The sequence below is a fragment of the Canis lupus genome, chromosome 16 (genome assembly GCF_048164855.1).
Source record: "Canis lupus baileyi chromosome 16, mCanLup2.hap1, whole genome shotgun sequence".
Classification (NCBI taxonomy): domain Eukaryota; kingdom Metazoa; phylum Chordata; class Mammalia; order Carnivora; family Canidae; genus Canis; species Canis lupus.
The window spans coordinates 49397242-49421502 of NC_132853.1; the positions used below are offsets into that span (position 1 = coordinate 49397242).

The 24261-nt window shown below is 34.4% G+C and overlaps 1 protein-coding gene across 14 annotated transcripts in view; it reads right to left on the reverse strand.

Annotated features, from left to right (window-relative positions):
* The window catches only part of TANC2 (tetratricopeptide repeat, ankyrin repeat and coiled-coil containing 2), a 369328-nt gene that overhangs the window by 189750 nt on the left and 155317 nt on the right, over positions 1-24261 (reverse strand). For 2 of the 14 annotated variants that reach the window (XM_072781231.1, XM_072781230.1), the window contains exon 1: positions 21498-22057. The exons of the other annotated variants lie outside the window; for them this stretch is intronic. The gene's annotated coding sequence lies outside the window, so the exon portion shown is untranslated. Of the gene's footprint in view, positions 1-21497; positions 22058-24261 lie in introns of those variants that run through there. 14 annotated transcript variants of the gene reach the window in all.

A 24261-nucleotide genomic window follows, 5' to 3' on the forward strand; every position in this document is an offset into this window, starting at 1 on the left:
TCTTATATAATGTTGTAGCAATATTTGTAATAGTGTGGGGTATAGAGCAAATACTATTATTTGTTCAATGATCTATTTCTGTTTATCCATGTATTTTTGGAGGCATAAGTGACCTATTTGTCCTTCATCCATTTAGTGCTTAAGGCCTAGGAAAATAGGTGATTCTAAGCTGTATTCAATGTAAGTCAAGAGTAAATCTGACCCTCCTACCTAATCTCTGTTTTCATGCAAATATGATGTGCTGTTACAAAAGGATATACTAGACACATTGATATATAGATAGATCACACAGCATATGGAAACAACATGGTGCTCTAAAGAAACAGTTACTCCAAAAATGACTGCAACAACTTTTAGGACATTCCTACAAAACATTACTTAATATAATTTTGAATAAACTAAATAGAAATTCTCAATACAAGAAGAAATTGGGATTTAAATCTTTGTTTACCCATAAACGTTATTACAAAGAAAAAGGCAAATTATTATAGCTTATAACTCATTGTTGTAAATGTTACCTCTTTATTAGTGTATGGCAAAAGTTAGGGTATAGTAGATAAAATAAGGCAGTGTAAATTTCAGTTACCTATTTTAATATCTTTGCAGATACAAAGGCCTTTTAAATATGCCAACACAATACTCAAAAGCCAACTGGATTTCATTTCCATACATCTGAAGTAGCACCAGGTTTTTGAGAATATAAAAGAGAGTTCCAAATTTCAAATTTTTGGATATTTTATTTTATATAAAATATTAATGCCAACCCAAAGCAGATAAAAATAACTAATGACTTTTCCTTTTGCTTTTTTAAAAAAAATTTATTTACTTTAGAGAGAGAGAGCATGAGAAAGCATGTGAGTGGGTGGAGGGGTATTGGGAGGGGAAAGAGCATCTCAAGCAGATTCCCCACTGAGCAGGGAGCCTGATACAGGGCTCCATCTTAGGATCCTGAGATCATGACCTGAGCCAAAATCAAGAGCTGGATGCTCAACCAACTAAACCCCACTTCAGTGCCCAGACTTCTTTATTTAATACTCAGACCCTAAAAGTGGCAAGTGAAATCACTGAGCAACATTTGACATAAAGGGAGATCACGCGATGCCTGAAAACAGTGCACTATTAATATGAACCTGAGTATTAGCCAGTTTTTTCCTTATTAAATGACTCTCATCTCCTCAAAATGTAAAATGCAACTAAAAATGTAACATATTTATAGATGCAATTTATGTCATAACATAGAGCAGACATGTGGGTATGAGGTTAGATGTACTTGTAAATGTTCTAAAAATTCATGAATGTGCTACCATTTCTTCCCAAATTAGAGGAAAAAAATATGTATCTTTAGCACCTTTAAGACAGAAATATTACATCTATAATTCCTATCTTCTCATCTACACCTATGAGAAAGCAGGGGGAAAGAAACTGTAGGATAAAGAACACACTGATTAAAAGAAAGGGCTTTCAAGTGAGACTTGCATCACATTGCCTGTGTTACGTGGTCTTCAACAAATTATACAACTTTTCCAAGCTTGGATTCTGCATCTTTAAAATGTGGGCCACAATCTCTCAGAATTGTAATGAGGGCCACAATTAAAAAGTAATGTAGATAAGACTAAAAAAGATATTAAAATTTGTTATCCTTTAGAAATAGGAAGCTGAAGTATAATGTGCTCCTCAAGGCCACAGGCTGAGCTATCCCAGAACAGGAACTAAAATGTGGATCTTAGACTCATGGATCAACCATAGTGCACACAACAGATGCTTTGTATATTTCTAAACTAAGCGGCCTATGTTATCATAATAATATGCCACTTACCTCTCAAGGATATTGCAAAGATTTTGTAAAGCAATTGCATAGTGCCTTGCACACTGAATGTGCTCACTACTAGATGTTGTGGTTATTAGTATATGATGATGATGGTGATGATGATGTGATAGGTAATGGAGGGACATGGAGATGTACAAAGTAAATTTCAAGGTGCTGATCAGAGTGTTTGGCATCTAGAGGGGATGATTTATGACATCAGACTGCAAGAAGCAATCTACTCACACTTCTTGCCTGAATTCTGTCTCCTATCTCCCTGTACCAAAAAGGATAGCTGTTATTTATTTATTTATTTATTTATTTATTTATTTATTTATTTATTTATTGATAGCTGTTATTTAATAGATGAAGTTATTCTCTTTAGTGGAACATGTATTATGCCAAGAGTACTAGTACAGTTCCTCTTGTATGTATGACAGGGAAAGGTACAGTAAGTTGGAGAAGAGGTGTTTATCATATGAATAAGCCAGTGGTTAGTTTCTTTCTGAATGCTTTAAAACCATTATTTAAATGTATGTTATAGGGGGGAACCAGGGTAGTTCAAGCAGTTAAGTATCTGACTCTGATTTCAGCTCAAGTCTTGATTTCAGCTTAGGTCTTGATCTTAGGGTCATGAGTTCAAGCCCTGCATTGGGTTCCATGCTATGTGTGGAGCTTATATTAAATCAATCAATCAATCAATCAATCAATCAATGTATGTATATATGTTTTAGGACATTGGATATAGGATTCTGGCATTGTAAATTTGAAGTATAAACTCCATTATCCCCTACTATTTTATGTGAATTATCAAAGCCTACCAGATTATAAGCTCTTTGGAGGCAAGGACTAGAATAATCATCTCAGAACAGTGTTTGAGAATGATATATAATGCTATTTTCCATTTTGCACCAGCTCTTAATAATGGCTGAAAATACGCTAAGTACAGTAACAATAACATTCCTTAGAAAAAAATAATTTTACATATACTTAATAATTGAGAGGAAAAATAAACTTGGATAGTAAGCATGTAAATAATGGTTCACCATCATTTACTGACAACTCCAAATGGATTTCTCTAAGGCAGATCCAAAAGGTCTAGGGCTAACAAAGAAAGAGAAAAGTTAAAATTAGGGAAGGAAATTAAAACCTTCTTCTTTTTCAAAACTTCAGGACAGTAAACTGGAAAAGATCCTAGGCAGTCAATATAGGCGGCAGGAAAACTGCTAAGATCTGCATAAACAAAAACACTGTGCCAGACTGTAATGAAATTCTACAAGGGTAGATTAAAAACAAATTAAGTCTTTGTCCCATGAACAAAAATGACTATTGAGACATTTTCAGAGATTAACTGTGAGGGACCAATAACTTTTTGGCTTGTTTTTGGAATGTGCAGTTGCTACTCTTATAATAAAGAACTCACAACAGAGAACACTTCACTACCCACTAACCACGGGGAAAGAATCAGCATTCCTCTAACCTTAGAATATCTCCAAGCAATTCCCAGTTTTTGTAACAGGATAAGTTGCTTTTCATCTCTCAGAAACCTTGGGATATCTGACTGAGAAGGAATAGAGAAGGATATAAGAAGATGACTAACTCCTGACAAGAACATATTCTGGAAAGATGAGTTGCCTACTCGGATGGAAAGTTAATCATGGCAAGAGAGGGTTAACTGGAGGAACAGAACTACTGTTCTACCAGGCAACGATCTGAGTTAGAGATAATAGCAGGAATTTTTATTTGGACTTTCCTTAAGTATACAAAAGAAAAAAACTGCTTGTTTTACTCTTCTTGGTTGTACATTAATAAAAGGGTGGTCTATGAATATGCAAAAGTAGACACTGACTTAGCTTAGAGGTCTTTCTTTTCTTAGAGTTTTTATAGGTCTCCTCCCACTCGTGGTTTTTAAACTAATAAAACATGTTGTTCTATTCACCACATTACTTTAAGAATTGAAGAAAAAAAAATTCTGGCAGCTGGATGGAGACAGAAGCAGTGATACTTAATAATACAGTAAAAAGGAATAGAAGCCAAAAAATAAATCTCAAATTTAAGAGTTTATAAATTTTCCATATAATTTCTGTCATTTTAATAAGGTACCTCACTGGATGTATGGAAAACAATTACATTTAAGTATGAAACAACAAGTGGTAAGGAAAAGAACTCTAAGGTCATTTTTTATAAATTTGAGTCCTAAACCTACATGTCAGTTCCCCAGTGCATAAATATTTCTACAATTAGAAAAAACTTGAGAGGGACACCTGAGTAGCTCAGTGGCTAAACGTCTGCCTTCAGCTCAGGGCTTGATCCTGGAGTCTGGGATCGAGTCCCACATCGGGCTTGCTGCAGGGAGCCTGCTTCTCCCTCTGCCTAGATCTCTGCCTCTCTGTGTCTCTCATGAATAAATAAATAAAATCTTTAAAAAATTTTTTTTGAGAAATTTTCAATATTATGAAAGATGAAAATCTCAAAATCCTATCAGGGTGGTTCTGTTACTCTACAGCCAAATAAGCTTCTACTAGATGGACCCTTTCACAAATTAACTTTAAACTCTGAACAAAATAAAAAAATAAAAATAAAATAAAATAAAATAAAATAAAATAAAATAAATAAACTCTGAACAAAATATAAAAAGCAACTACCTCAAGGCCGTGGAGATTAAACATAATAGATTCTGAAAGAGAGCCAATAATAACAAAAAAATGAACAGGCTGATATGAGTTAATCTATTTTTTATTTTTTAATTTTAATTTTTTTGGCTTCTGGGCTAAAAACAGACCACAGCATGCATGGGGTCATTAAAACTCCAAGACAAAACCTACAATTCTTTTCCTCTGAAGCTTGCAGCAGTAAGTCACTGAAAAGTTATGGGGAAGAGGTTTTCAAGAGAGAGCGAATGAAAGAGAGCGCTATAGGAGGTAGCAAAAATTGTGTATAAACTCTGCTTAAACCTCGGCTAATTGCTGAACCATGCATTGCATAGGGCAGACAGGCTAAGTCTAAAACAACTGAACTGAACTGATGCCCAAAAGACAGTTTTCCATTAAATCAAACCAAGTTAATTGCTTGCTAAAAGAAAAAACTCTTCCTCTTTGAGGAAATATGAAAAAATCCAGAATATCTACAAAATGAAATATTTAGGATACAAAATTACTCATTACATGAAGAACCAGGAAAATAGGATCCACCATCAAGAGAAAAGTTGGAGATAACTCTGTAACACTATAGCCATTTAAAGCAGCCATTTTAAGTATCTTCAGAGAGGTAAAGGAATATATATTCTCTTAAAAAAAAAGCAAAGAAATCTCAGCAGAGAAACAGAAACTGTAAAAAAGAATCAAATGCAAATTCTAGAACTGAAAACCATAATACCTAAGATAAAAAGTTACTGGATGAGTTTAACAGCATACTTAAATATTTAAATATGATAATTTAAATGACAGTATATAGTGTGTATATATATGTATATACACACATACACACATAAATAGTATATAGTATATAATAAATTGAAAAATATAAAATGACAGGTGAATCAATGAACTTGAAGACAAAAGAATGAAATTTACCTGATCTGAAGACCACGGAGAACAAGGACTAAAAACAAAAAACAAAACAAACAAAAACAAAAAACAGCTCAGGATCTGTGAGATGATATCCAAAGGTCTAACATAGATGTAATTAGAGTCTCAGAAGAAGAGAATATGAGGCAGTTAAAATATTTCAAGAAATACTAGTTAAATGTCTCAAATTTGTAGAAGACATAAATTTTCATTATCAAGGAATCCAGGATAAATATTAACAGAAACACACTAGGCTCATTGTAGTCAAACTGCTAAAAAAAAATAAAGAAAGAGAAAATTTTAAAAGCAGCCAAAGAAAAACAAGATATTATATTAAAGGGCCAACAATCTGAATGATATCTAACCTCTCATCAGAAACTATGGAGGCCAAAAGACGATAAAGTAACATCCCTACCCTAAGGGGCTGAGAGAGAGAAGGGGGGAAAAAAACTCAACACAGAAGTCTATATCCAGTGAAAATATATATCAAGAATGGAGGCTAGGGACATCTGGGTGGCTCAGTGGTTGAACATTTGCCTTCAGCTCGGGGTGTGGTCCTGAGATCCCGGGATAGAGTCCCACATCAGGCTCCCTGCATGGAGCCTGCTTCTCCCTCTGTCTGTGTCTCTGCCTCTCTCTCTCTGTGTCTCTCATGAATAAATAAATAAAATCTTAAAAAAAGAGAATGAAAGCGAAATAAGATATTTTTAGATAACAGAAAACTTAGAGAATGTGACAATAGCAGATGCATACTACAAAACGTTAAGGGTATTAGGTGAAGAAAAGTGATACCACATGGAATCATAAGTGTTTAGAAAACAATTAGGAGCATTAAAAATGATAAAAATCTGAGTAAATGTAAAAGACTTGTTCTTTTACTCGTAATTTCATTCCAATATATGTGACTGTTTTACACACCCCTGTGAAATTTAAAATGTACACAGATGTGAGACATGACAGCCATAGCATGAAGGGTGACAGAAGGTGCAAATAGATCCATATAGTTCCAAAGGTTCTACATTTTACATCAAGTGTGATAGCAAAATTAAAACATTTTCAAGGGCGCCTGGGTGGTCAGTTAAGCGTTTGCCTTCTGCTCAGGTGGTGATTCCCAGGGTCCTGGGATTGAGCCCTGAATCAGGTTCTCCACTCTGCGGGAAACCTGCTTCTCCCTCTCCCTCTGCCTGCTGCTCCCCTTGCTTGTGCGCTCTCTGTCAAATAGATAAATAAAATCTTTAAAAAACAAAACATTTTCAGATGTATAAGAACTCAAAAAATTGAATTCCTACATGTCATTTCTTGAGAAGTTGCTTGAAGGAGTGGTACAGGAAAAGAGTGAATAAACCAAGAAAGAGAAATATCTGGGATCCAGAAAATGGGATACTCAACCAAGAAAACAAAAAAGCTAAGACAGAGGAGGATAGGAGAACTTTAAGTCTAGACAGTAACCAGTCCAGTTGGGTATAAGAGTTTGGAAGACATTCGGAAGGTTTCTGGTGAAAAGAAAAAAAGGATCTGATACTTTATATGATGAAGAGTTTGAAAAACATTGGCAGTACAAAAAAGAAACATGATTAGAAACCACAGGAAAAACAAATAATAATATAGCAAAGAAGATGTAGTCATTCTACATTACTTGTCCCCGCAGGTAACAACATTTACATAATCAGAATAACACTTATATTGATTTTCAAGTTCTAAAATTAATCTAGAGATAAAACACAAATGACTTAATTATGATTATGGAGCAGAATGTAAACAGGGTCAGTCTTTGAACCATAAATTACAGATAACAGAATTTTAAAGTGGAAAGAGGGAGGGGTAAGGCAAGGGTACTAACATCTTCTTACAAAGTAGAAATCAAGAAATAGTGTCTTATACCTATGGAACAAGAAATATAGAAATAAAAAACAAATCATTTATGGCTATAACCAATAAAACAAAAAAGTTACATAATTATGTTGGGAGGAAATGTGGGAGCAGTGTAAATAAGCTTACTGTTTCGTTAGATGTTTTAAAACTGATCAATCAAGAAACATCAGCAGAAGCATGTTAACTAAAGATGTGGGCGTAACTACCAAAAGAAATAGCCAGAGGTGCCTGAGTGGCTCAGTTGATTAACTATCTGCCTTTGGATCAGGTCATGATCCCAGAGTACTGGGATCAGAACCAAGTCAGGCTTCCGAAGCCCAGTTGTGAGTCTGCTTCTTCCTCTGATCCTACCCCTGCTTGTTCTCTTTCTCTTGCACATGCACACAATCTCTCAAATAAATAATTTTTTTAAACCACACACAAAATTATTAGGGAATAAATGCTTCTTCCATTTAAACAGAACATTTAAAACATTAAGTATTTATTGGGTAACTTTAACATGCAAGACATTATGATAGGCATCAAAATTTGCTTTTTCTCTTCCTCAATACCTTGTCTTTTACAGGATCTGTACAGAACTGTCAAAAAAAGACAGCTAAATTTACTGGTAATAATTGGGAGCTCATAAGAGAGTTCTGAGCTCTTGATATCAGCATATAGATATTTTCAAGTCATGGGAATGTAGTAGATCACCCAGAAAGAGGAATGATAGGCAGGTCTTCTAATAGCACATTCTTCTCAAGTAACTACAATTTCTTTCATGACTTATGGTCAGATCTAGCCCCAATGTCCTACTGATGCATGTTTTGTCCCTATTGTATTTGGCTGAGGAAAATGGGTTATTTTTCCAAAATACTACAAAAAACAGTCTCTCAAATCTCTCTCTTCCTATGCATTTAGATATTGTAACCTGGCTGTGAAATTCTGAATATCTGAATACTCCGTGATTCCAAACATCTGATTTTTTTTTTGCATATTCGTAAAACACAACTAGTTTCTCTTCAAATTATCATGTATTTTTTTCTCTATCAAATTTCTTAAGAGTTGACGTAAACTTACATATATTTCTATAATACTTTCACAGTATTCAAAAGTTATCTTCTTGAAGGGTCTCCAAGAACCCACTTCCCTGATTTCTAGTAATGTAAAACATCATGAAATTAAATCTATAATCTGGAATGCTTGGTAATTTGTTTGAAGAGGGACATTTATATTCTTAAAATATTCTGGAGAAGTAGTATTTATTGATCGAATTTATTGTGTAACCATACTGTGAAATTACATAATTAATATATGACATAATCACCGAAGTCTGCCACTTCAAAGTTTGAAGGGTAAATAGCTAAGGACCCTCTCTATATCATAAGTTATATGGCTTGTGGGCCAAATGTGGCCATCTACCTTTTAATGACCCATGATCTTAAATTTTTAAGCAGTTACATGTTAATGGTTATATAAACAGCTACATAATATTCTTGACTTAATCTTTTATCCGACAAAGCCTAAATTATGTTTCTTTAAGAAAAAGTTTGCTGATCTCTGTCATAAATGGTCAGTGCAATGTAACTGTGAATAGTAAACATTACCAGTAAGTCACTTTTATCTTATTCTCAAATAAATAACAGAACTTATATATATGTATATATATACACATATATATTTTTTAAGATTTTATTTATTTATTCATGAGAGACACAGAGAGGCTCTCGAGACACAGGCAGAGGGAGAAGCAGGCTCCCCATGGGAAGCCTCATGTGGGACTTGAACCCAGAACCCCAAGATCACAACCTGAGCCCAAGGCAGACACTTACCCATCGAGCAAACCCAGGCACCCCATAACAGAACTTTCAAAGACCAAGTTATAGTAACATTTTCATAGCACAATCTGTATTACGAGATGTACTAAAGTGGAATAAGTATCCACTTAAAAATTATATTAATCTCTAGATAATTGAAAAAAAAAAAACACAGGGTAGAGAGAATGAAAAAGACAGAAAAATAAATGTATCACTTTTCCCAACAGTCCTGTCTTTTTTAAGCTTCTAATGTTTGGTTCTTTTCCTTTCTTTGACACAAGAAAGAATAAAATCAGCTACGTGAAAATAGGCCATCCTGAGGAACTCATTAAGAAAGAACTGCCAAAACTTAAGCTTTAAGAGGCTTACTGGAGTCTAACAAATGGCAATGGTAATGTCACCTCAGTCTCTATTACTCCTATGGAAATACTGATATATGTTTCTTTTTTATGGAAAATCTGGCCAATCCACTTACTCCTTACCAATCCTAATGTAAAGCAGGCTCAAGTAATTAAGAGCTTTGAAGTTCTTCCCTACAAGGAAAGTCAATCGTACCGCCAACTTGATGTGTAACCCTGGCAAAGAGTAGTTTTGTTGTCCCCAAAAATATATCCAGGCTGTTCAACTACAGAGAGAATAGCCAAGCAGCCTAACACACATAGGATAGCATTTTGTTCTAGATATAATACAAAGGTACCTACTTCCTGCAAAAAAGAGTTCCTCTTCCAATTGATCTCAAAAGCAAGTGGTGTGTAATTCTATTTGAAACAGTCTGGTGAAAGAAGCTAGGGTGTCTAGCTAAGTAAATGTCAACTTCAGCATGCATCAGAATCACTTAGAGGGCTTGTTAAAACACGGATTGGTGGACTCCAACCTCAGAGTTTGTGATATAGTAGTTTGGTGTGGGGCCTTAGAATCTGCACTTCTAAAAAGTTTCCAGGTAATGCTCGTGGTGCCAGTCTATAGACCATACTCTAAGCTCACTAATCCAGATGATCTCCAATTCCTTCAGAATGTAAGAGTTATGAAATAACATCATATAAAAAGTCTTAAAGGTAAGTTGTTTACACTTGATTTGAACATCCATTAATCCTGGATATTTTATCAGTCCTGTGACAAAGCCAATTCACACACAAATCCACACACAAATCCACACAACTGATGCAAAGAGAAAAAACAAAGAAATTTGTTTTGAAAAAGTAATGATGATGTGATATTTAGTAAGAGATATAAGTTTTATCCCCCCTTCCTTTTTATCATGAGGTGAAGCAACTGTTCAAAAAGAAAAACCAGGGCAGCTCTGGTGGCTCAGCGGTTTAGCGGCGCCTTCAGCCCAGGGCATGGTCCTGGAGACCTGGGATCAAGTCCCACATCAGGCTCCCTGCATGGAGCCTGCTTCTTCCTCTGCCTGTGTCTCTCTCTGCCTCTCTCTCTGTGTCTCTCATGAATAAATAAATAAAATCTTAAAAAAAACAACAACAACAAAAACATACAACCAGTCTACAATGGAACCTGAAATTTTCCTTTTCCCCTTTCTTTTTCCCTGACAGCTTTTCCTAAATATATGTTTTATTTAAATTCAATTAATTAACATATAGTGTATTATTAGTTTCAGAGGTAGAGTTCAATGATTCATCAGTCTTATATAATATCTATTGCTCATTACATCATGTGCCCTCCTTAATGTCTATCACCCAGTTACCTCATACCCTCAGCTTTTATTTTATGTACCCTCGACCATTATAGCCACAGACTTTCTTCTTAATCTAGATCTCTATTATGAACAATTTTTAATCTGCATATTATATAGCACTAATTACATTCTTCTTGTTTTTAAACATTTTACTTTATCAAACCATGCTGTGAGCTAAAAAAAAAAGCACTGTGGAGAATCAGTCTTCTAGTCCTACTGCTATAACACAACATATTCCAAAGCATTTTGGTTAGAGCTATTTTCTTTTAAGTAAATTCTTTTTCATCACAATTCTTGAAAAACCTTTCCTGGATTTTTAATTTCTAGTCAGTTTTTTGTGTCTTCTGATCTGCTCTATGTTTCTCAGTTTTAATCACCTAAAGCTTATTCTTCATTGATGTTGTCTGAATCTTATAAACTTTGCTATATTCATTTTCCCACTAATGTGAAGGAATAAAGTTAATGTTTAGTTTTCAGATTTCTGAAAAATAAACTGATTATTAATTATTTATAGATTTTAGTGGTGTTTGTGCATATCAATGTAAGCTGCACTGAGGTGTGTATGTGTGTGTGTGTGTGTGTGTGTGTGTATATATATATATATATATATAACAAGTGGTTCTAAATTTAGTGTTTTAATATAATTTCAAGTGTACTACATCAGCACTTTAAATTCTCAAGGAAGCCTCATGGCAGAAAAACGAATTTTGCTCTTAATAAAGATATGTAGAATTGCTTGGTAATAATACCCATAAGAAAACATTTTATTATTATATAGATTCAATTATAAGTTAGATTAGGCCATGCCCCCTGAATTATAAGCAGTAAATTAACAGATTTATAAAGTACTTGTCAAGTATGGACTTCTTTTAAGAAAAGAATTAACAGGGCAGCCTGAGTGGCTCAGCAGTTTAGTGCCGCCTTTGGCCCAGGGTGTGACCCTGGGGACCTGGGATCGAGTCCCACGTTGGGCTCCCCGTGAGGAGCCTGCTTCTCCCTCTGCCTGTGTCTCTGCCTCTCTTTCTCTCTGTGTCTCTCATGAATAAATAAAACCTTAAAAAAAAAAAAAAGAATTAACAAAACAGCTAACAAAAGATAATAAATCTTTTACAGCACTAATTAATGAGAAAAATATTTGGCTAAGATGAAAAAATAATTCTCTTTAATACTGAAGGAGAAATATAAATAGCTTTCTAGATTTTATTTCCTATTTTGTAATTGTGTAGACATCAATTACTATAAGGGAAATAGAAGATGGTAACTATAATTTATTTTTTCAATTTAATTAGACTTAAAACAAGTAGATACAACACTAACTCTCTTGTTGCTAGCTGCTGCTATGTGTTTCTGTACATAGGTCTACTTCAGATTTAGTAGTTTTATCACTTATTTTCCTATGAGCTTTCAAAATAAATTGCACTATTAATAATAAAGATCATTGAAAAGTGTGTATGTGAGCATATACTAATGGTCTAAGCATAGGTATTACATGGTGCTCACTATATACGATGTCAGGCATTTGACATACATTGTTTGCTTATCTTCATAACATTCTTATGAGGCAGTTACTCTTATTACGTACATTTCATAAACAATGAAATTGAAACTAGAAGAGTATGAATAACTTGTAAAAAGTCCACAGCTGATGAGTGGTAATGCTGGAAACGGAATTTTGTATGTTTGACTACAAAGTCCAGGAACTTAACTACTTCTGTAAACTACCTTAAAGTATGCACTTCTACCGAAAGGAACAGAATATTCTTTTTACATAGCTCTCTATTTTGACTTATGGCATTTAGGCTTCAAGGATAGGGGTGACGTTTTACTAAGCACAAATCCCCACTCACAGTTAAATGTGGGCCTAAGTCCTATACAGATAAGACCAGAATTCACAGGTCTGTTCCACACTAATTTTTGGCTCTTCTCATGATTCTCCCAAATGTGGTCAGAGCTATTGAAATATATAATGGTAATATATACTAGAAGTCCTCTGATCCTACAGTGATAGGAACTAGTAGCTGATCAGTTTAAAAATTTTTTTTGAACAAAATATTTGTAAACAATATATATATATGAAACTTTAACTTAAAATATAAATGTACATTTATTCACCAAACTTCTGATGTAAAGCCAAGGCCTTTCTGTTTGAACATGAATTATAGTTTTTCTTTCTGGCATAAACTATGATAAAATGTTTAATGTATTCATTTTCTTTAAAATAAAACAAATTTAGGGGCACCTGGGTGGTTTAGTGGTTGAGCGTGTGCCTTTGGCTCAGGTTGTGATCCCAGAGTCCTGGGACTGAGTCCCACATCAGGCTCCCTGCAGGGAGCCTACTTCTCTCCCTGTGTCTATGTCTCCATCACTCTGTGTCTCTCATGAGCAATTAAATAAAATCTTTAATTTGACATGTAACACTGTATAAATTTAAAGTTTGTAGTGTGTTACTGATATATTTATATATTCTGAATGTTGATGTAGCAATATTTGTCACATAATTATCTATTATTGTTGATATTCGTTATACTATGCATTAGATATCTATGGCGTATTTACCACTCTTTACACGTTTGTACCCTTAAACACCATCAATCTTATCCCACTCAGCACTTTTACCCAAATTCATTAAGGCACTTTTTTAAGCAAATTACCTTTGCTGACATTTTAATTGATTTTTTCCAAGTCTTTTAATATAGTTTTCCAGAAATAGTACCCTTATAAATGTCCTCTTTGTTGCATTTATTGTTTTTAATTTTATTTATTCATGAGAGACACACACACACAGAGAGAGAGAGAGAGAGAGAGGCAAGGACACAGGCAGAGGGAGAAGCAAGCTCCATGCAGGCAGCCGGACATGGAACTCGATCCCAGGTCTCCAGGATCACGCCCTGGACTGAAGGTGGCGCTAAACCGCTGAGCTACCCGGGCTGCCCCTCTTTGTTGCATTTATATCTCATTAGTTAATATATATATGATTTAGTTATATGATCATAATAAGAAATACAATGGCATTAATTTAACTGCCTCTCAGTAAGTACATGTCACCACAGGATAACAGAAGTATGTGGGTAAATCAGAAGGTAGCCAACTGGCCTGTAATATCCACCTTATCCCAACAGTCAAGGGGTGTCGAAAAAGGAATGGAGAATATTAATTAATCATGCAAGTGGTTAAGTGAAGGTTATTAAGAAAGCTTCTCCTGTTACTAGCAGAGCTAACACATCTTGCTTGGAGCACAGTTAAATGTAGAATGCAGATGAGAATGTAAGACTGGACTCAGAATCCTAACTGAACATCCTCAGATATCAAAATGCCTGCAAGGCAACAATTTATCAAGATTTAGATTTGGAAATAAAACACAGAGTATAAAATCCTGTCAATCTACTATGGTGACTGATGAGAGCCAGTGTCCATATTTAAAAGGACAGAGATGACCTCAACAGTGATGGAAGAGGAAATGAATACATGAAAAGATTTCCATAAAAGGGAGTTACTGACATTCTACAGACTATATTCTTTTTTTTTTTTTTTACATTTTTGCTTAAATTCCAATTAGTTAACATACAGTACAATATTAGTTTCACATGTACTATTTAGTGATTCAACACTTCCAAACAATACCTAGTGCTCTACTAACTATATTCATAACAATAAACTATTTGAGAAGCAAAGTGTCAAAAGCAATACTAGAAATATAAATATAAAACAAAACTACTTCAGATAGTTAACATTAACCAAAAAAGAAAAAAAGTCTTTTTAAAATCCAAGGCATAATTTAGGAAAAATTATATAATTAAAATCAAAATAAAATTAAGTTAGAAGAGGTAGCTCATAGTTTAAAATCTAAGCTAAACAGATTAGATACTAACATAGCTCTAAAGAGTGTTCATTAAGGCAAGGATTTATCCCCAGAAAGAGGAAGAGCAGAAAATATCAGACATTTGGTATAATAAGGAGAATTACACAACAAAAGAGAAGACCTAGTGGTGAGGGGGAAAAAAAAAAACAGTAATTTTTAACCTCAGCTTTGCCAAACTAAACGTGACCTTTTCTGGTACTTAAAAATGAGAGATTTAGAACTGTAGTATGCCCCCTGCGTTGAACTTAAGTAAGCTGACCTCATACATCAGAGCAACTTTTCAATAGGAAGTTCTTAAACCAGGTCAAAATTGGCATAAAGAATGCTATTTCTTCTTTTCTAGGCACTATAAGAACTTCAGAGAATCCTGAGAATCAGGGTGAGGAGGAAGAACCTGAGTTGTCATACTTATTCTAACCTCAGTTTATAAGTGTTTACCATCATCCATCTGCTGAATAAACAAAATGGTAGGTCAGGCACTTTCAAGGTTTCACTTAAAACCTTAGTGAGCAAAGCATATTACATTATACAAGGGTTATCTGCTTTGGTCTGCTTTGCTGAAAGTATTCAAGCTAAGAATGTTATTGAAGCGCTATGTAAGGTCAGAATGTTTTGTGATTTATTCAACAAATGTGTATTGAACATCTACTATGAATATCTGCTGTATTCTAGGCATTGTGCTAAAGGCTGGGAATATAATAATAAAGAAGATACCATTTCTGCCTTGTAAGGAAACAAGCCCTAAATTACACACATACTAAATCATAATAAAAGTTAACAATGATTGGGCAATTTTGATCTGAAATTGTACAAAGTATTTTACTCATTTAGTCCTCACAACAACTGTATGAAGTAGATATTATTATTACCTATTTTTTTTATAGATGAGGAAACTGAGGCACAGGGAGGTTCAATTACTTGCCCAAGGACACAAAACTAATGAATGTCAGTCAGGATTCAAACCCAAGCAGTCTGGTAACAGAGTCCACAAACTATGTTTTATAGCCTTTTATTCTAATCTATACTAAATAATTAAAACTTCTATCTCTCATAAATGCTAACATCAAAAGCCAACTCTGTACTGAATGTACAATTTTACCATGATTCTAAGCTTCTCATTATATATTAAAATGACAATATATTTGTTTGTTCAGACTTTTGGGATAGGAGGTTCTTTCAAAGAGAAGGAAAACATTTATCAATTGTTTTAGTTTGAACATGAAATTAATTTCTACTGGAAGTAACATAAATTCACACTGAAATATTCTGAACATTAGTGATTACTCTAACAGTGTTCCAGGGAAAAAGTCCATACTAGTACCCACCACTACGGACAGCAAGATGTTTTCTAAATCCAAGCATGCTTTAAACCTTCTGATCAGAGCTTTAACTACTCTCCAATCACTTTAATGACCTAATTAGAAAGAGTAAAAAGTTTCCCTTATTACCAAAGGAAAAACTGGAAAAGTAAAGAAAGGTACAGGGAGAAATAAATGGGGTGTTGGAATCGCCAATAAAGTAATATCATCATCAATTATTTCTACTGAGTAACTTACTATGTACTAAAGGCTGTTTAAAGCATTTGACTGTAAAAACACATCTAATCCTTACAAACCCTATGGGGACTGTTGTACTTACTTCACAGATGAGGGAAATGAAACAGAGAGGTTATAGAACATAGCCAGTATCACAAAGCTAGTAAGTGGCAGAATGTGAACTACTACACCATACTGCAGAATTAACGTAAAATAGTCATCTTGCTTTAACTATGTTAAAATAAAAATGGGAAATTCACTGGGGTGATGTTAAATGAAGAGAAACTTATTTTATCTTCAAGAGTCTTGAAGAGTCCTTTTTGCGACTATATATTATAGACACCAGAATAACAACTAGAACTCCAAGAAGCATATTTGGCTGTGCATTTTTCATTAGATGCTTTCTTTTCCCATCTCCACTCCCATCTGTTTTAGGGTAGCTTCTATCCCTTTCTCCTCTTCAAAGAAAGATAATACAATTATTTGTCTAATGCAGATCACTACAGGTAAGAGTCTGGACCACAGTTTCGGAAAACAAAAAGCTGAATCACTTAACTACAATAGATTGATGGTCCCATATGAATTTGGATTCTTGACCTCTAAGTGAATCTGAAAATGGTGATTAAATGTTCTCTAGAAACCCCCTCAAACTTCAGCTTCCATAATACCTCCATGGTTCTCCCAGGATCTTTCAGACTGCTCCTTACTCATCTCATCTCATCTTTTTTTTTTTTTTTTTTTTTAGATTTTATTTATTTATTTATTTATTTATTTATTTGTTTGTTTGTTTGTTTGTGAGAGAGAGAGAGAGAGAGGCAGAGACATAGGCAGAGGGAGAAGCAGGCTCCATACCGGGAGCCTGACGCGGGACTCAATCCGGGGACTCCAGGATTGCGCCCTGGACCAAAGGCAGGAGCCAAACCGCTAAGCCACCCAGGGATCCCCTTATCTGTCTTTTAAGATGGATTTTCCCAATATCCACTTATGGGATAAGTGAGAGTAGGTACTGAAGTTAGAGAAAGACCTCAGTTGGAATCCTGATCTCTTATGCTTAAATTACTTAATGGTTAACCTGCTTAGGTTTTTTTTCCCCCCCTTTATCTATAAAATCAGGGCCATAATAATTTAAACTGCTACAGAAAAAAAATCAAATAAATTAAGGTGAAATGTCTAGTAAATGCTCATGAAATACTAATTTCCCACGTTTTCTGTTTATATGTTCTACTTTCATTTTCAAGAGATTTTTTTTTTTTACCTACTCTAACAGTTTTAGCTACTCTCTATAACTTACAAATTTATATCTTAAAACCTTTTTTAAGTGTTGGAATCACAATTTCTACTCATACCCTGCAGTCACCTTGAACTCACTCAAAGTGCCTCATTCTTCCAGAATCAGTTGTCTTAGTCTCTCTATTCCTATTGATGAGGTCATCAAGTCCCATTCTTGACTTGGCATCACCTTTAACAAATCTCCCACATTCCTGGATCTTAGAACTGGTCAGTCACCAATATCTTTATTTCTTAAAGCCTTTCTCTCCTTGTTCCTTTCCCACTGCTACCATCTTAGCTTACCATCACCCCAAAGGCCTCTTCAATGTGGTCCTAATATCCTCTTCCATAGCATCCTTCATGAAATCCTCGTTCCAGACAAACTTACTTGTCTAACAGCTGAATGTGTCCTATACACTCTTGTTTCAAGTATTTATTCAAGTCACTTTCTCATTCCATTTGCTAATCCACATGATCATCTTTCCTCCCGTTAAAAAACAACAACAACAACTAATCTCTAACATATTAAAGTACAATTTTGGGGAGGAATAGGAGTAAAATGTCACTCTTCCATAATCTTCTGCAGTGCCAAAATGATTCCTGCCAAACTTTGTTCTGTACAGTTACCAATTCTTCTTTCCTTCTAAATAACATAACTTCCTTCAGTCATTTATTTCCCTAACTAAGCTCCTTGGAACACTTACTTGTCATGATTTTGCTGGACTTGTGTAAGAAAAAAAAGGATCTGTTGTCAAAATAAGCTTGAGAGGTGCTAGATTAAACAGGTAAATAGGTCCCTTTATTGCAGGACTTCTCACAGCTTTAAAAATGCTAAACTATTAGTTTCTCCATTATCATTTTTCTTTATTTCTGGCTTGAAGGTTCCTTTCTCATCTCACTACCGCTTGACCCAGCTCCATACCAGCACTCATTCTTTTGAACTAAGTTTTCAGCTTTAACCAGATTTATTTTTCATCCCTGTCTGTTGATTCTCAATCTATTTCTTCAGAAATACATGCTTATTTTATTTCACGATCTTTATTTCCTAAAAATGATACCCAGACCAAGAGATCTAAGTAGTATGTTTTACATTTAGAAATCCATAGAGATAGGAAGTAGTATGTTGGGACATGCACATTAATAGGAAGAAATGTAGCATGTTTTCCTGAAAAGTGAGTTTAAGACATTTTTGGAAAATATTTTCTATGATAAAAAATGTAGAATGTACACTATTTTAAAAGAAAAAAAAAAGGAGTTTCAGGAAATTTCCACATTTGCTTTTGCTTGTTTTTAAAGATTTATCTATTTATTTTTAGAGATACAGAACAAGCAGGACAGGTAGAGGGAGAGGGAGAGAAAATCCCCTGAGCATGTGGCCGAATGGTCCAATCTCAAATCCAATCTCAGCACCCTGAGACTACAACCTGAGCTGAAACCAAGATGCTCAAACAACTATGCCACCCAGGCACCCCTCCACATTTGCTTTTGGATGCCCTTCAAGCTACATCCCGCACCCCCCTGATACACATTCAAATTCCTCTGTCTTAAAGCCACTCCCAAGGAAAAGCCCAAGAACCACTGAAGTAGGTCAATGGAGAGGAAAGTAGAGAAGAGAATTACTTAGAAAATGTTTTCTTTGTGCTAAGTCCTATACTGAATCCTTTACATATATTATCTTTCTCAATGTCTGCAATGACACTGCAAAAAGGCATTATTTCATTCATTGTATAGAAGGGAGACTTCAGAGACGTTAATATGTCCTAAGGTGCAACACTGACAAGTGGTTAAAAGGTTTTACTAGATAATGTGAAGTGATAATGAAGACATGTTTATCACAGAAATACTATGACTGTTGATTCCCATAAGAATAAAATAACTAGGAATCATTCTTTTAAAATAACTGCCAATGTGAGATTTTAAGTTTTAATGTAGATCTGGACATAAATGAAGCACCTATTTCCTTGTAAAACCTTATTAGTGGTACTCACGAATATTCACAAGTGTTCTTTGAATGACATGTTTAAGTTTCAGTCAGTAGAAATTAGGGAAGAAACTTAAGCCTTTTATATTTATAAATTTTATATATTAGTTATTTACTAGCACATTTCTTCCCAAATAAAAGCAATGCCTACTATCAATTAGGATTTTAGGCAGCTGTTATATGAATAATACTGAAAAGATGTTGGGAAGCCTGGGTGGCTCAGTAGTTGAGTCCTTTGGCTCAGGGCATGATCCTGGGTCCAGGGATTGAGTCCCATATTGGGCTCCCTGTGAGGAGCCTGCTTCTCCTTCTGCCTATGTCTCTACCTCTCTCTGTGTCTCTCATGAATAAATACATAAAATCTTTTTAAAAAATACTGAAAAGATATCAAAGGATTTCAGAAACTAAACCTGAAGATTTTGAAACTGAGGGGTTAAACTATAAATCCAAAGCATGAGGTTTAATTTTTTTTCATAGCATGCTGCCAGTTAAATCTGTAATTTTAATCTTTATATACTGAAAAAAACAGATGGCTCTTAGAGATGATATATAGATTCACCAAATTAACTTATTGCAGAATCCCTCAAAGTAGGGAGCTTCAAGGGTGTATTTTAATTTAGACAATATACAAACGAACAAATATGCTTATATACAACCTCTCTGGAATGTACCCATTGGGCAAGGCCCCAAATACAAAAACAGCACAGGATATGCCAAGAAAGATTACTTTAAAATAAATAAATATGTTATTAAAAATACTATCTTTGTTTTAAAAAAAAAGTGTTCAAGTTAATCTTTGTTATTGTTAATAGGAATTATGGTTTCAGAGATAATACAATACAAAATCTTTTGTATTTATACGTTTGTGAGGAGTCAAAAGAGTATCAACTTACAATGTACAAGTTACTAAATATACATACAATTTAAAATTCCTATTTTCTTACAAGGCAATGGTTAAGGTGTGAATATTCAATTTACTTTATTAATTACAGGCTTTCAAATAAATGTAAAATCCTTTCATTAAAGACAGATATAACAGTAAGTATAAGTGATTAGTACTTTTATTATTCTTTAATATATCAATTCTCCCTATTTAAAGGTTTCTTAAACATTGGGCAAAGTCATATGTATAGGCCAATAGGCAAAAATTTCAAAAATGGAAGAAGGAATATAAATCAAAATGAAGTAACAAGAACCAAAAATCTTTTTTCTCCCTTAATTGTGCAAATTAAAGGAACACAGTTATTTCCCTATAGTATATCTTGTCTGAACAACGTGCATTTAAGAAGAGTAATTCAGGAAGATAACTAACTGAAAGTATAAGCCCAGATGAAATGCCTTTTTCTTTTGTGAGGCAGCTGAACATTAGTTTAAATATTCTAATTTTGAAAAACCAAAGTTCCTACTTTTAGTACATTTCTAAGTTACCATGGTTAGCTGAAGAACTAAAAAGAGAAAATAATTAAGAGCCAGAAAAGAGATCCGAGTCTTATGAGAAGATTCAATCTATAAATCCAATTTACCTTAAATTGATAATTACTAAATGGTCTAAAAACACAGGAATGTTAAATAATTTACTTTTCTCAATTGGGAAAATAGACAATATAAATCAACATAACTAGCAAATTATGTCAAGTTTAAAAAAAAATTCCTTAAACTGTGCAAGAACATCCATTTGTAAGCACCCCATTAATGAAATAAGGAAGATTTGATGTATTAAGGAAGCAGGCTTAAACAATTCTAGGTTGTCATACTGTTACTTTTTTTTTTTTTTTTAATGTATTTCACTTATAAGGATATTGCAGTAAGAAGTAGAAATCTATTCTGGAATCACAATCTAACAAAAAAAGCAACCTGTCACATTTACACTAAAAAATTAGTATCTTTCTTCACAACGAAATATTTTTTAAAATATGAAGATAAAAGATTCATATATACACAGAGTAAAAGAACACACAATTAAAAATTAAATAAATGTGCCTAATGATATTTCTTAATGGCTTCCCTAAAAACTAAGTGTCAAATTCTCTTAGGTTGCATTTCTTTTTTTTACAAATCTCAAAGTAGGCCTTAGAGTTCAGAAATCCATGTAACACACAAATACTCTACTCATCATACTCACAGGCTTTAGTTTTTCTTCCTCATTAGTCAATACTATATAGGCTTTTCTTCTGGAAACCTGAAAGGCTTCTTCTTACTCAATGGTCATGATGTTATCAGATCTGACGTCAGTAATGATCCACACTTTAATCTTCTCCAGCCAGCTCTTCACACTGCCCAGAACTTACTGTGCGTTACAGGTGATACTTCTTACAGCAGATGTTGATTAAAGTCCCAAAGCACAAGTGATGCTCCCAAAGGAGCTTAGAACCCCTAACAACATCACCTGCTTCTTTTTATATCCAGAGATGCAACATGATATTTGTTTTGAACAGCTAATGATTTCAAGAAAGATTACACAGACAAGCTCTTTTCATGAGATTGCCTGACAGAAGCTTATCCTTTCAGAATACTGCAGCAAATATAAATTTTATGATTCCCTTAGGAAAAAAAAAAGAAATATTTTTATATAATTTTTCTCTATGGCGCAGTTTAGTTTACCCTTCTGTTAGAGCAAACTGCTGGAAAAACTGGTTCTTAGGTTTCTAATGGCGCAGCATTAACATAGTGAATGATTCACGGATGTTCTTAACATTCAGGAGTATCACGGAAGGCTAGCAATGCAGCCCAGGTCCAGAGCTGATGAATGGTGCAGTGCTGCTGTTGTCATAGCAACCGAGAGGAAAAAAAGCAGCGCCATATAAGGAACAGTGACATGGATTCTGGGAACAATTTATATTAAAAAGCTGTAAGCTCTTCATGCCTTAAAGCTATAAATTCCTCTCTTACTAATTCCTCCTCAGATTTTTCTGTTCTGAATTCCTAAACCAGACGTGTGTAAATAAATATTGCAAAATACAGTAACTAAGTAAATTAACAACAACAAAAAAAAACCACACACACAAATACTGAGGTAACTAAAAAGATTAATAACACTTTAGCAAGCTAAGACATACTTGTGGTAGCTTCATAATTTATTGGGTTAAATGGTAAAATTAGACAGTGACAAGTAAAGAACTGTCTAGAATGTGATAGCAGAAAATTTATTTTTAAACGCTTAGAGATATTAAAAACCAGACTAAATGCCTTTTATTCAGATGGTAGCTTCAGATACACCAAACCTAGAAAACCATCAATTGACTAATATAGTAAAAATGATATTAATTTCAAAGATAGGCAAACTACCTGCTGTATTCCTTCTAGAAGCAGAAAGATTCAAAATACATTAACTTCCCTGAAAATGCCCATAGCCTTTACTTAGGATCAAGGAAATTCCTTGTGTCAATCACTGGTGAGACAGGGTTACTCTCCCACCTCATGCTTCTGAAGGCCTTTCTTTCCCTACTGGCCGTAGAGAACCTTTCTCATGTCAGTTTGTCCTGTGAGAATCCAGGAATCCAGAAGAAGCCCTACCCTTCTTGTAGACAGCAAGACAGTGTCAAAAAAGAATCATGGGAGAAGAGAAAACTAGGAAAAGTGTCAATGCATGAATTGAGCAGTGGTTATGGTACTCTCCTTGCGGTACTCTAGATGTAGCTCTGAGCCAAGTTTCATTAGGCTTGCTGGAAGCATGATCCACTGGTGCTATCTATTTAGATAAGGCAATTCTACATGAAATCATCTGTGTCATATCGATGTATGCTTCCTTCCTAGCACAGCGTATTTAATGAAATGTTAAGATACAAATAAAGCAAAAACAATTAGGTAAATCATTTATTGCAATATTCTCTTATGTGGGTAGCACTGGGACTATTATAATAATTCTGGTATAGGGCAGCCCCGGTGGTGCAGCGGTTTAGCGCCGCCTGCAGCCCAGGGTGTGATCCTGGAGACCCAGGATCGAGTCCCGCATCGGGCTCCTTGCATGGAGCCTGCTTCTCCCTCTGCCTGTGTCTCTGCCTCTCTCTCTGTGTGTGTCTCTCATGAATAAATAAATAAAATCTTAAAAAAAAAATTCTGGTATAATTATATATTTGTTAGGTATGGATTTATGATACTTTAATCTTCATAAATGACAACCTCAGTACAATGTGAATGAAAAGGACTGCAATTTAATAGAAAGGACACACCCTTGACTTGTCTTCGGATTGTAGTTGTAATAATGGCTTAGTTGATTATGAGACATAACCCTAGTAAGTCACTTAATTCCAATCCTCGGGGATCCCTGGGTGGCTCAGCAGTTTGGTGCCTGGAGCCTGCTTCTCCCTCCTCCTGTGTCTCTGCCTGTCTCTCTGTCTATCATAAATAAATAAATTTAAAAAAAAATAATTCCAATCCTCAAACTCATCAGCAGTAAAGTCTGAGTAATAACATATCTTCTACTTCTTCCTAAAGCAACTGTAGAAATAAAATAATGTAAAGTCTTGAAATTCTAAAAATCTGTTATCTTATTTAAAAATATCTAATTAAGCAAAACAGTGAAGACAAAAAGGGAAAATAGATTTCCACAGAAGTCAACAGACAGAAAATGGCCCCTAAGAAAAAATATATTTCAGGCTAGTTTTTTATGTTTGATTGAATGTATGGTCTCATTGCAATGCACGTATTTGTTGCAAGGAGCCATTTCATTTTAAGATTACTGTAAACAGAGATGCTATGGACTAATGTTAACAGATTACTTAAGATAATTATGTTAAAGTAATTAATATTCCACTACCCCAATACGATTTATTCATGTCTTTAGAAAATTATAACTTGGAAATAAAGAAGAATAAGCAATTTTGATAGAATGGTAACACTAAACAACGTGCAAAGTAAGAAATTCTTTCAAATTACTTTCAACTAGT